The 11,852-nt window shown below is 44.3% G+C and overlaps 6 non-coding genes across 6 annotated transcripts; 3 read left to right on the top strand and 3 right to left on the bottom strand.

Moving 5' to 3' along the window:
* The first annotated feature begins 2,527 nt into the window (after positions 1 to 2,527).
* Positions 2,528 to 2,718, top strand: LOC140280439 (U2 spliceosomal RNA). The gene has a single exon (XR_011909407.1). It is a non-coding gene; the product is annotated as a U2 spliceosomal RNA (small nuclear RNA).
* A 387-nt stretch (positions 2,719 to 3,105) lies between these two features.
* On the top strand, positions 3,106 to 3,219 carry LOC140280731 (U5 spliceosomal RNA). The gene has a single exon (XR_011909662.1). It is a non-coding gene; the product is annotated as a U5 spliceosomal RNA (small nuclear RNA).
* A 275-nt stretch (positions 3,220 to 3,494) lies between these two features.
* On the top strand, positions 3,495 to 3,680 carry LOC140280552 (U2 spliceosomal RNA). The gene has a single exon (XR_011909505.1). It is a non-coding gene; the product is annotated as a U2 spliceosomal RNA (small nuclear RNA).
* A 6,616-nt stretch (positions 3,681 to 10,296) lies between these two features.
* Positions 10,297 to 10,484, bottom strand: LOC140280810 (U2 spliceosomal RNA). The gene has a single exon (XR_011909728.1). It is a non-coding gene; the product is annotated as a U2 spliceosomal RNA (small nuclear RNA).
* A 275-nt stretch (positions 10,485 to 10,759) lies between these two features.
* Positions 10,760 to 10,873, bottom strand: LOC140280777 (U5 spliceosomal RNA). Its single transcript, XR_011909703.1, has one exon. It is a non-coding gene; the product is annotated as a U5 spliceosomal RNA (small nuclear RNA).
* Positions 10,874 to 11,284: 411 nt separating this feature from the next.
* Positions 11,285 to 11,475, bottom strand: LOC140280531 (U2 spliceosomal RNA). Its single transcript, XR_011909490.1, has one exon. It is a non-coding gene; the product is annotated as a U2 spliceosomal RNA (small nuclear RNA).
* Between the last annotated feature and the right edge of the window lie 377 nt (positions 11,476 to 11,852).

The following is an 11,852-nucleotide window of genomic DNA, read 5'->3' as shown; positions in this document are numbered from 1 at the left end:
TGTTGAATAAATATAGTTATTTCTGCATTTTCATAACGTATATCAGTTAAGTCTGGCCTGGGTAAAACACTGATGGTTATTTCTGACATGCAATCATGAGGCTTTCCATCTGTGGGGTAGGTAGCAGTGTGGATGGATTAAGTGTAGCACATCTCTCGACAACAAGGTGTGGCTGTGAAAGAAGAACTGTTATGTAGGAGAGATGTCTGGTAAAGATATTTTGTTAAGTAACCATATCACAGCCACTGCATGAGGTACCTTAAGTGTTAATGGGTGAAATAACACCATTATTGTTGATGCCTGCACTGCCAATGGCTTCTGGCCATTGATTCAAAAGTACGATCTCGTCCCTGTTTCCCCCTTTCAGTGGACACTGGCCCCTAATTACCGCAATTCAGCAGGGGGTCTTTCATTAGGAGTACTGGACTCCCCCGTGCACGGTTTCAGCTCCGACCCTGGAAAGCGGAAAAAACGTTGAGATCTGGTTTGAGGACCCAATTGTTGAGAAAAGTCTCTCAATGAGACTCAGAGTTGCTGGAGTCAGTTAATGCAAATGTTTAATCTTGCAGCAAGTTCAAGAATGTGTGTGTGTATGGGTGTATGTGTGCGAACGTGTGTGAGTTTGTGTGTGTGAGAGTTTAAAGAACCTGTTATCCACAGGCAGGTCTTAACTAGTATGGCACAGGTCCAGCCTGTCTCATCTTTTTTGGAAGGTCCAGCGCTCGGCCGTAACCCTTCTGTCTGTTTGGACTCTCACATACATTCGGTTAATCATAGAAAAACGAGAACAAAACTTTTTAGCCCCTTAAATTCATAAAACAGACATGGTGCAGTTATTTCCATTCTAGAAAATAAGAGTAATCACCACCATTCCTATAAATTCTGGATATTCTAACAATCTGAATCTTTTTTAAATGTTCGATGAAGCCCTTTGCTGTTCTGTTTAGAGACTCAGCTGATCATAAACCAAGTTTTGCTCTTGAACCAAGCTTCTAAACTCTTCACCTTTTTCATTTCTCAGTTAGTATTCACTTTAAAACTGATTAAAAGAAAAATTAAATGAATGCCTATCAACAAATGTGGGATCTAAACTCTAGTGCTTTCTCTAAAATAATTTCCTTTCTCAATTCAGAAATGTGTGTGTGTAAGTCGCAACACCCGTGACACCAAAACGGCTTTCTTTTCTCTCTTTTCTCTACACTCTGCACTGTGAGCACACACACCAAATCAGAAAGGCTTTTTTCTCTCTTTTCTACATTATGGACTGTGGGGACAGTCCATAATGTGTGCCAGGGCGTTGTCTCACGTATTAGATTATGCTTAAGATACGAATGGGTTTATCAGTCACATCAGAATCCATACATACTGATCCTCCCGTAATAAAATGGTCGGATCTTATCAAACACACTTTGTTTCTTGTGACAAGTCAGCGAAACAGCGTATACACGTCAAGACACTGAATCAAGTTTGCCACAAGAACTCATAAGTTTGGCAGTATTGCTCTGCCGTCAGCAATCATACACCCATTTTATTTTCATGAGACATGTGCAGGCACCTGTTCATCTACTGTTCTATCACTATGAATTAGTTTATCTATTATCAATAAGGATACTTCTACAACTACTATCAAAGTATGTCCAGACTTCTTATGTTGTCAGTTGCTATATATGAATAAGTGGGTTGCTACTGAAAAGCATTAAGCATGTCACACAGCCCAAACATATAACATTTCAGGACACACCACACAGTTAACAACCACAGTGAAGCGTGTCAAAGCCCAAACATGTAACATTCAACAGGACACTTACACAACACATTCAAATCAAACAGTCAGACAACATACAAGAACATATACCCCAGCCGGCATTGCTCCCTGCCTATTTTCCTACAACTCACTATGTGTGCGCACACCTTTATTCACAAACTCTTCAACTTATACTCTTTTACCGAAGCTGCTACAGCTCGATTGGCCAAATACCCTTAGATCCTATTTCGGTGAATTTGACATCTGCCTTGTATGTAACAGATTAGCGGTTTAGCAGTTTTAATTTAGTTTGAGTGAAGGAATTCATTTTATAGCAAAATCCGAAATCGTGAAGAACTCATGAAAGTAAGCTTATTCTCGGATTCCTGAAACTTTAGATTTGCTCTTTCTTTTACTGCAAAGTACAACGTTGAGCAGCACTAATGAGTTGTTTCTATTTTTGGCAGGCTTTACCTTTGCGGATGAAGCCCTTTCTGTCTGTGCAAAAGAAATCTTGTTACTGTGCAGAGTGACTTCTCTGAGTAGAGTCGCTTTACTTGTTGCGACTGTGCCGATGTTCGAAGCTGGAGTGCAAAGTTGTTGCTTGAATGGTGCTCGCTGGAGCGTGTGGTAGTGTAAAGTTATACCATTTAAAAGGGCTGAAGAGTGCTCAGTGCAGCGGGTGGGCGGAGGTGCAAAGTGACACTATGGCCATAAAAAGAACACCGCTACAAGTGCGCATTGTGCCAGGAAGGGCCCTCGGACGTGAACCAGTGGACAGTTATCGCTTCTCGGCCTTTTGGCTAAGATCAAGTGTAGTATCTGTTCTTATCAGTTTAATGTCTGATATGTCCTCTATGCGAGGACTACATATTAAATGGATTTTTATCAATAGGAGTTGAAAAAGGAGCTTGCTCCGTTCACTCCAAGCATCGACCCGGTACTGCAGTGCCGCTGGGAACGGTGCGCTCTCCTCTGCTCTTGTGAAAAAGCAAACAGCGGTGCAGGATGGAAGTTTCTTTTAATCTGCTGAGAAAAGAGAGTGAATGCGAAGCAGACTTTAACACGGCTCTGGGAGCGAGCCGAGTGCGGGCTAACCGGGACAATTGCTTGAAAGAAACGCGACACCGAATGAGCAGTCAGAACAAAGCCTCAATACGGTGTTCCTGTGTTGTTTGTGGCTGCCTTGTCTTTTGCACAGAGTAAAAGACAAGGCAGCCATCGAATAGGGCCCGATTGTTCCTACTTGGTCAGCCGAGGAGCAAGGGGGGGAGCAAGCGTCTCAACCAAGCAAAGCTCACCATGGGGAAGGTGGCTATGCCAACTAGCCTGATGCCATGCTCCCGCAGTGATGGATAATCGTACACTGGTTTCTCTTCATAATGTACAAGTCTTTCGCCTTTTACTAAAGACTTCCGTGGAGAGCAGCACTAATGAATTGTTTCTATTTTTGGCAGGCTTTACCTTTGCGGGTGAAGCCCTTTCTGTCTGTGCAAAAGAAATCTTGTTACTGTGCAGAGTGACTTCTCTGAGTAGAGTCGCCTTACTTGTTGCGACTGTGCCGATGTTGCTTGAATGGTGCTCGCTGGAGCGTGCGGTAGTGTAAAGTTATACCATTTAAAAGGGTTGAAGAGTGCTCAGTGCAGCGGGTGGGCGGAGGTGCAAAGTGACACTATGGCCATAAAACGAACACCGCTACAAGTGCGCATTGTGCCAGGAAGGGCCCTCGGACGTGAACCAGTGGACAGATATCGCTTCTCGGCCTTTTGGCTAAGATCAAGTGTAGTATCTGTACTTATCAGTTTAATATGTGATATGTCTATGCAAGGACTACATATTAAATGGATTTTTATCAATAGGATTTGAAAAAGGAACGGTGCGCTCTCCTCTGCTCTTGTGAAAAAGCAAACAGCGGTGCAGGATGGAAGTTTCTTTTAATCTGCTGAGAAAAGAGAGTGAATGCAAAGCAGACTTTAACACGGCTCTGGTAGCGAGCCGAGTGCGGGCTAACCAGGAGAATTGCTTGAAAGATACGCGACACCGAATGAGCGGTCAGAACAAAATCTCAATACGGTGTTCTTGTGGTGTTTTTATAAAATGCGGTGTAAAAAAAGGTGTGAATGCCCCATAGAAAACTAAAAGGTGGAGCGGAAGTGTTCGGCTGCAAGAAGGTGTGAATGTCCGACTATATTTGGTGAAAAGCAGGTGAAGCAAGGTCTGAATGCCCAACCTTACATCATCAAAAGCGAGATAAGAGGTTTTTGGCTGCAAGAAGGCCATAGTTTGCCAAAAGCGGGTAAGGTGCGAATGATCGGCTAAATATCAACAAAAGTGGGGGCGGAGGTCTTCGGATGCAAGTGGGTGTGAATATCCCACCATACAAGTATGGTGGAGAGGAAGCTGTGAATGGCCGACCATAGTTTGCAAAAAGCGGGTGAGAAAAGGTGCGAATGTCCAACCATACATGATCAAAACAGGGAGCGGAGGTGTTTTGCTGCGACAAGGTGTGAATGTCCACCCATAATTAATGAAAAGCGGGCAACAAGTAGGTTCGAATGCCCAACCATACATCATCAAAAGCAGGAGTGGATGTGTTCGGCTACAAGAAGGTTTGAATGTCCGAGCATAGTTTGTAAAAAGCGGGTAAGAAAAGGTTCGAATGCCCGAACATACACCATCAAAAGAGGGAGCGGAGGTGTTCCGCTGAAAGACGGTGTGAATGTCCGACCATAGTTGGTAAAAAGCGGGTAAGAAAAGGTTCGAATGCCCGAATATATACCATCAAAACGGAAGCGGAGGTGTTCGGCTGTAAGAAGTTGTGAATGTCCGACCAAAGTTTGTAAAAAGCAGTTAAGAAAAGGTTCGAACATCCAACCAAACATAATCAAAAGTGGGAGCAGAGCTGTTCGACTGCAAGTAGGTGTGAATGTCCACCCATAATTCCTGAAAAATGGGTAAGAAAAGGTGCGAATGCCCAACCATACATCATCAAAAGAAGAAGTGGATGTGTTCTGCTACAAGAAGGTTTGAATATCCGACCATAGTTTGTAAAAAGTGGGTAAGAAAAAGTTCGAATGCCCGAACATACACCATCAAAAGAGGGAGCGGAGGTGTTCCGCTGTAAGATGCTGCGAATGTCCGACCATAGTTGGTAAAAAGCGGGTAAAAAAAGGTTAAAAAACCCGACTGTACACAATCAATAGCGGAAGCGGAGTTGTTCGGCTACAAGAAGGTGTGTAAGTCCACCAATAATTACTGAAAAATGGGTAAGAAAAGGTGTGAATGCCCAACTATACATCATCAAAAGCAGAAGTGGATGTGTTCGGCCACAAGAAGGTTTGAATGTCCGACCATAGTTTGTAAAAGGCGGGTAAGAAAAGGTTCGAATGCCCGTACATACACAATCAAAAGAGGGAGCGGAGGTGTTTCGCTGCAAGAAGGTGTGAATGTCCGAGCATAGTTTGTAAAAAGTGGGTGAGAAAAGGTTCGAATGCCAGAACATACACCATCAAAAGAGGGAGCGGAGGTGTTCCGCTGTAAGAAGGTGTGAATGTCCGACCATAGTTGGTAAAAAGCGGGTAAGAAAAGGTTCGAATGCCAAAATATACACCATCAAAAGCGGAAGCCGAGGTGTTCGGCTGCAAGTAGGTGTGAATGTCAAATCATAATTTGCAAAAAGCTGATGAGAAAGGTGTGAATGACCGACAATAATTGCTGAAAAATGTGTTAGAAAAGGTAAGAATGCCGGACCATTCATCATCAAAAGCGGGAGAAGAGGTGTTCGGCTGCAAGAAGCTGTGAATGTCCAGCCATAATTACTCAAAAACGGGTAAGAAAAGGTAGTATTGCCAGACCATAAATGATCAAAAAAGGGAGCGGAGGTTTTCCGCTGTAAGAAGGTGTGAATATCCGACCATAACTGGTAAAAAGCGGGTAAGAAAAGGTGCAAATGCCCGACAATGTATGATCAAAAGAGGGAGCGGAGGTTTTCGGCTGCAAGAAGGTCTAAATGTCCAACCATAATTTGTAAAAACCGGGGAAGAAAAGGCTCCGAAGCCCAACTATACACCATCAAAAGCGGGAGCGGAGGTGTTCAGCTGCAAGAAGGTCTGAATGTCCATCAATAATTGCTAGAAAACATGAAAAAAAAATTTCGAATATCCAACCGCACATGATCATAAGTGGGAGAAGAGGTGTTCAGCTGCAAGAAGGTGTGAATGTCCACCCATAATTCCTCAAAAATGGGTAAGAAAAGGTGCGAATGCCCAACCATACATCATCAAAAGAAGAAGTGGATGTGTTCTGCTACAAGAAGGTTTGAATGTCCGACCATAGTTTGTAAAAAGTGGGTAAGAAAAAGTTCGAATGCCCGAACATACACCATCAAAAGAGGGAGCGGAGGTGTTCCGCTGTAAGATGCTGCGAATGTCCGACCATAGTTGGTAAAAAGCGGGTAATAAAAGATTAAAAAAACCCGACTGTACACAATCAATAGCGGAAGCGGAGTTGTTCGGCTACAAGAAGGTGTGAAAGTCCACCAATAATTACTGAAAAATGGGTAAGAAAAGGTGTGAATGCCCAACTATACATCATCAAAAGCAGAAGTGGATGTGTTCGGCCACAAGAAGGTTTGAATGTCCGACCATAGTTTGTAAAAGGCGGGTAAGAAAAGGTTCGAATGCCCTTACATACACAAATGAAAAGAGGGAGCGGAGGTGTTTCGCTGCAAGAAGGTGTGAATGTCCAGCCATAATTACTCAAAAACGGGTAAGAAAAGGTAGTATTGCCAGACCATAAATGATCAAAAAAGGGAGCGGAGGTTTTCCGCTGTAAGAAGGTGTGAATATCCGACCATAATTGGTAAAAAGCGGGTAAGAAAAGGTGCAAATGCCCGACAATGTATGATCAAAAGAGGGAACAGAGGTTTTCGGCTGCAAGAAGGTCTAAATGTCCAACCATAATTTGTAAAAACCGGGGAAGAAAAGGCTCGGAAGCCCAACTATACACCATCAAAAGCGGGAGCGGAGGTGTTCAGCTGCAAGAAGGTCTGAATGTCCATCAATAATTGCTAGAAAACATGAAAAAAATTTTTCGAATATCCAACCGCACATGATCATAAGTGGGAGAGGAGGTGTTCAGCTGCAAGAAGGTGTGAATGTCCACCCATAATTCCTCAAAAATGGGTAAAAAAAAAGGTGCGAATGCCCAACCATACATCATCAAAAGCAGGACTGGATGTGTTCGGCTACAAGAAGGTTTGAATGTCCGAGCATAGTTTGTAAAAAGCGGGTAAGAAAAGGTTCGAATGCCCGAACATACACCATCAAAAGAGGGAGCGGAGGTGTTCCGCCATAAGAAGGTGTGAATGTCCGACCGTAGTTGGTTAAAATACCCGACTGTACACAATCAATAGCGGGAGCGAATGTGTTCGGCTACAAGAAGGTGTGAATGGCCGACCATTTTTTGTAAATAGCGGGTAAGAAAAGGTGCGAATGCCCGACAATGTATGATCAAAAGAGGGAGCGGAGGTTTTCGGCTAAAAGAAGGTCTGAATTTCCAACCATAATTTGTAAAAACCGGGGAAGAAAAGGCTCGAAAGCCCGACTATACACCATCAAAAGCGGCAGCAGAGGGGTTCAGCTGCAAGAAGGTCTGAATGTCCATCAATAATTGCTAGAAAAAATGAAAGAAAATTTTCGAATATAAAACCGCACATGATCATATGCGGGAGAGGAGGTGTTCAGCTGCAAGAAGGTGTGAATGTCCACCCATAATTCCTGAAAAATGGGTAAAAAAAGGTGCGAATGCCCAACCATACATCATCAAAAGCATGTGTGAATGTCAGATCATAATTTGCAAAAACCTGATTGTGTGCAGCTGAACACCTCTGCTCCCGCTTTTGATGGTGTATAGTCGGGCTTTCGAGGCTTTTCTTCAACGGTGTTTACAAATTATGGTTGGAAATTCAGACCTTGCAGCCGAACACCTCCGCTCCCTCTTTTGATCATACATTGTCGGGCATTCGCACCTTGTCTTACCCGCGTTTTACAAACCATGGTCGGACTTTCACACCTTCTTGTAGCTGAACAACTCCGCTCCCGCTATTGATTGTGTACAGTCGGGTATTTTAACCTTTTCTTACCCGCTTTTTACCAATTATGGTCGGACATTCACACCGTCTTACAGCGGAACACCTCCGCTCCCTCTTTTGATGGTGTATGTTCGGGCATTCAAACTTTTTCTTACCCACTTTTCACAAACTATGGTCGGACATTCAAACCTTCTTGTAGCAGAACACATCCACTTCTTCTTTTGATGATGTATGGTTGGGCATTCGCACCTTTTCTTACCCATTTTTCAGGAATTATGGGTGGACATTCACACCTACTTGCAGTCGAACAGCTCTGCTCCCACTTTTGATTATGTTTGGTTGGATATTCGCACCTTTTCTTAACTGCTTTTTACAAACTTTGGTCGGACATTCACAACTTCTTACAGCCGAACACCTCCGCTTCCGCTTTTGATGGTATATATTCGGGCATTCGAACCTTTTCTTACCCGCTTTTTACCAACTATGGTCGGACATTCACACCGTCTTTCAGCGGAACACCTCCGCTCCCTCTTTTGATGGTGTATGTTCGGGCATTCGCACCTTTTATTACCCACTTTTTACAAACTATGGTCGTACATTCAAACCTTCTTGTAGCCGAAAACCTCCACTCCCTCTTTTGATCATACTTTGTCGGGCATTCGCACCTTTTCTTACCCGCTTTTTACAAACTATGCTCGGACATTCAAACCTTCTTGTAGCCAAACACATCCACTCCTGCTTTTGTTGATGTATGGTTGGGCATTCGAACCTACTTGTTGCCCGCTTTTCATTAATTATGGTTGGACATTCGCACCTTTTCTCACCCGCTTTTTGCAAACTATGGTCGGCCATTCACAGCTTCCTCTCCACCATACTTGTATGGTGGGATATTCACACCCACTTGCATCCGAAGACCTCCGCCCCCACTTTTGTTGATATTTAGTCGGTCATTCACACCTTACCCGTTTTCTTGCCGCCAAACACCTCTGATCTCGCTTTTGATGATGTAAGATTGGGCATTCAGACCTTGCTTTTCCTGCTTTTCACCAACTATATATATAACATTCACACCTTCTTGCAGCCGAACACTTCCGCTCCACCTTTTAGGTATCTATCACACCTTTTTTTTCACCGCATTTTATAGATTATGGTTGGAAATTCTCAACCACTCATCCGAAGACCTCTCCTCCCGCTTTTGTTAATATATTTGAACTTTAGTCAGACATTCACACCTACTTGCAGCCGAACACCACCTCTCTAGCTTTTGATGATGTATGGTCCGGCATTCTTACCGTTTCTAACACATTTTTCAGCAATTGTGGTAGGACATTCACACCTTCTTGCAGCTGAACACCTCTCCCACTTATGATCATGTGCGGATTGATTTTCGAAAATTTTCTTTCATGTTTTCTAGCAATTAAAAATTGACATTTAGACCTTCTTGCAGCTGAACACCTCCGCTACCGCTTTTGATCATACATTGTCAGGCATTCGCACCTTGTCTTACCCGCTTTTTACAAAATTTAGTCGAACATTCACACCTTTTTGCAGCCGAACACAGTTTTTTGCAGCCGAATTTGGGCATTCGAACCTTTTCATACCCACTTTTTACCAACTATGGTCGGACATTCACACCGTCTTACAGCGGAACACCTCCGCTCCCTCTTTTGATGGTGTATGTTCGGGCATTCGAACCTTTTCTTACCCGCTTTTTACAAACTATGCTCGGACATTCAAACCTTCTTGTAGCCGAACACATCCACTCCTGCTTTTGATGATGTATGGTTGGGCATTCGAACCTACTTGTTGCCCGCTTTTCATTAATTATGGGTGGACATTCACACCTTGTCGCAGCCAAACACCTCCGCTCCCTGTTTTGATCATGTATGGTTGGACATTCGCACCTTTTCTTACCCGCTTTTTGCAAACTATGGTCGGCCATTCACAGCTTCCTCTCCACCATACTTGTATGGTGGGATATTCACACCCACTTGCATCCGAAGACCTCCGCCCCCACTTTTGTTGATATTTAGCCGATCATTCGCACCTTACCCGCTTTTGGCAAACTATGGCCTTCTAGCAGCCAAAAACCTCTGATCTCGCTTTTGATGATGTAAGGTTGGGCATTCAGACCTTGCTTCACCTGCTTTTCACCAAATATAGTCGGACATTCACACCTTCTTGCAGCCGAATACTTCCGCTCCACCTTTTAGTTTTCTATGGGGCATTCACACCTTTTTTTACACCGCATTTTATAAAAACACCACAGGAACACCGTATTGAGGCTTTGTTCTGACCGCTCATTCGGTGTCGCGTTTCTTTCAAGCAATTCTCCTGGTTAGCCCGCACTCGGCTCGCTCCCAGAGCCGTGTTAAAGTCTGCTTCGCATTCACTCTCTTTTCTCAGCAGATTAAAAGAAACTTCCATCCTGCACCGCTGTTTGCTTTTTCACAAGAGCAGAGGAGAGCGCACCGTTCCCAGCGGCACTGCAGTACCGGGTCGATGCTTGGAGTGAACGGAGCAAGCTCCTTTTTCAACTCCTATTGATAAAAATCCATTTAATATGTAGTCCTCGCATAGACATATCACATATTAAACTGATAAGTACAGATACTACACTTGATCTTAGCCAAAAGGCCGAGAAGCGATATCTGTCCACTGGTTCACGTCCGAGGGCCCTTCCTGGCACAATGCGCACTTGTAGCGGTGTTCGTTTTATGGCCATAGTGTCACTTTGCACCTCCGCCCACCCGCTGCACTGAGCACTCTTCAACCCTTTTAAATGGTATAACTTTACACTACCGCACGCTCCAGCGAGCACCATTCAAGCAACATCGGCACAGTCGCAACAAGTAAGGCGACTCTACTCAGAGAAGTCACTCTGCACAGTAACAAGATTTCTTTTGCACAGACAGAAAGGGCTTCACCCGCAAAGGTAAAGCCTGCCAAAAATAGAAACAATTCATTAGTGCTGCTCTCCACGGAAGTCTTTAGTAAAGGGCGAAGGACTTGTACATTATGAAGAGAAACCAGTGTACGATTATCCATCACTGCGGGAGCAGGGCATCAGGCTAGTTGGCATAGCCACCTTCCCCATGGTGAGCTTTGCTTGGTTGAGATGCTTGCTCCCCCCCCTTGCTCCTCGGCTGACCAAGTAGGAACAATCGGGCCCTATTTGATGGCTGCCTTGTCTTTTACTCTGTGCAAAAGACAAGGCAGCCACAAACAACACGGGAACACCGTATTGAGGCTTTGTTCTGACTGCTCATTCGGTGTCGCGTTTCTTTCAAGCAATTCTCCCGGTTAGCCCGCACTCGGCTCGCTCCCAGAGCCGTGTTAAAGTCTGCTTCGCATTCACTCTCTTTTCTCAGCAGATTAAAAGAAAGTTTCATCTTAGGCTCCCTGAAACTTCCATCCTGCACCGCTGTTTGCTTTTTCACAAGAGCAGAGGAGAGCGCACCGTTCCCAGCGGCACTGCAGTACCGGGTCGATGCTTGGAGTGAACGGAGCAAGCTCCTTTTTCAACTCCTATTGATAAAAATCCATTTAATATGTAGTCCTCGCATAGAGGACATATCAGACATTAAACTGATAAGAACAGATGTTACACTTGATCTTAGCCAAAAGGCCGAGAAGCGATAACTGTCCACTGGTTCACGTCCGAGGGCCCTTCCTGGCACAATGCGCACTTGTAGCGGTGTTCTTTTTATGGCCATAGTGTCACTTTGCACCTCCGCCCACCCGCTGCACTAAGCACTCTTCAGCCCTTTTAAATGGTATAACTTTACACTACCACACGCTCCAGTGAGCACCATTCAAGCAACAACTTTGCACTCCAGCTTCGAACATCGGCACAGTCGCAACAAGTAAGGCGACTCTACTCAGAGAAGTCACTCTGCACAGTAACAAGATTTCTTTTGCACAGACAGAAAGGGCTTCATCCGCAAAGGTAAAGCCTGCCAAAAATAGAAACAACTCATTAGTGCTGCTCAACGTTGTACTTTGCAGTAAAAGAAA

This window comes from Leuresthes tenuis, unplaced genomic scaffold (genome assembly GCF_036924035.1).
Source record: "Leuresthes tenuis unplaced genomic scaffold, fLeuTen1.0.hap1 SCAF_21, whole genome shotgun sequence".
Taxonomy (NCBI): domain Eukaryota; kingdom Metazoa; phylum Chordata; class Actinopteri; order Atheriniformes; family Atherinopsidae; genus Leuresthes; species Leuresthes tenuis.
The sequence above is the reverse complement of the archived record's forward strand: the minus strand, read 5'-3'. Positions and strand labels throughout refer to the sequence as shown.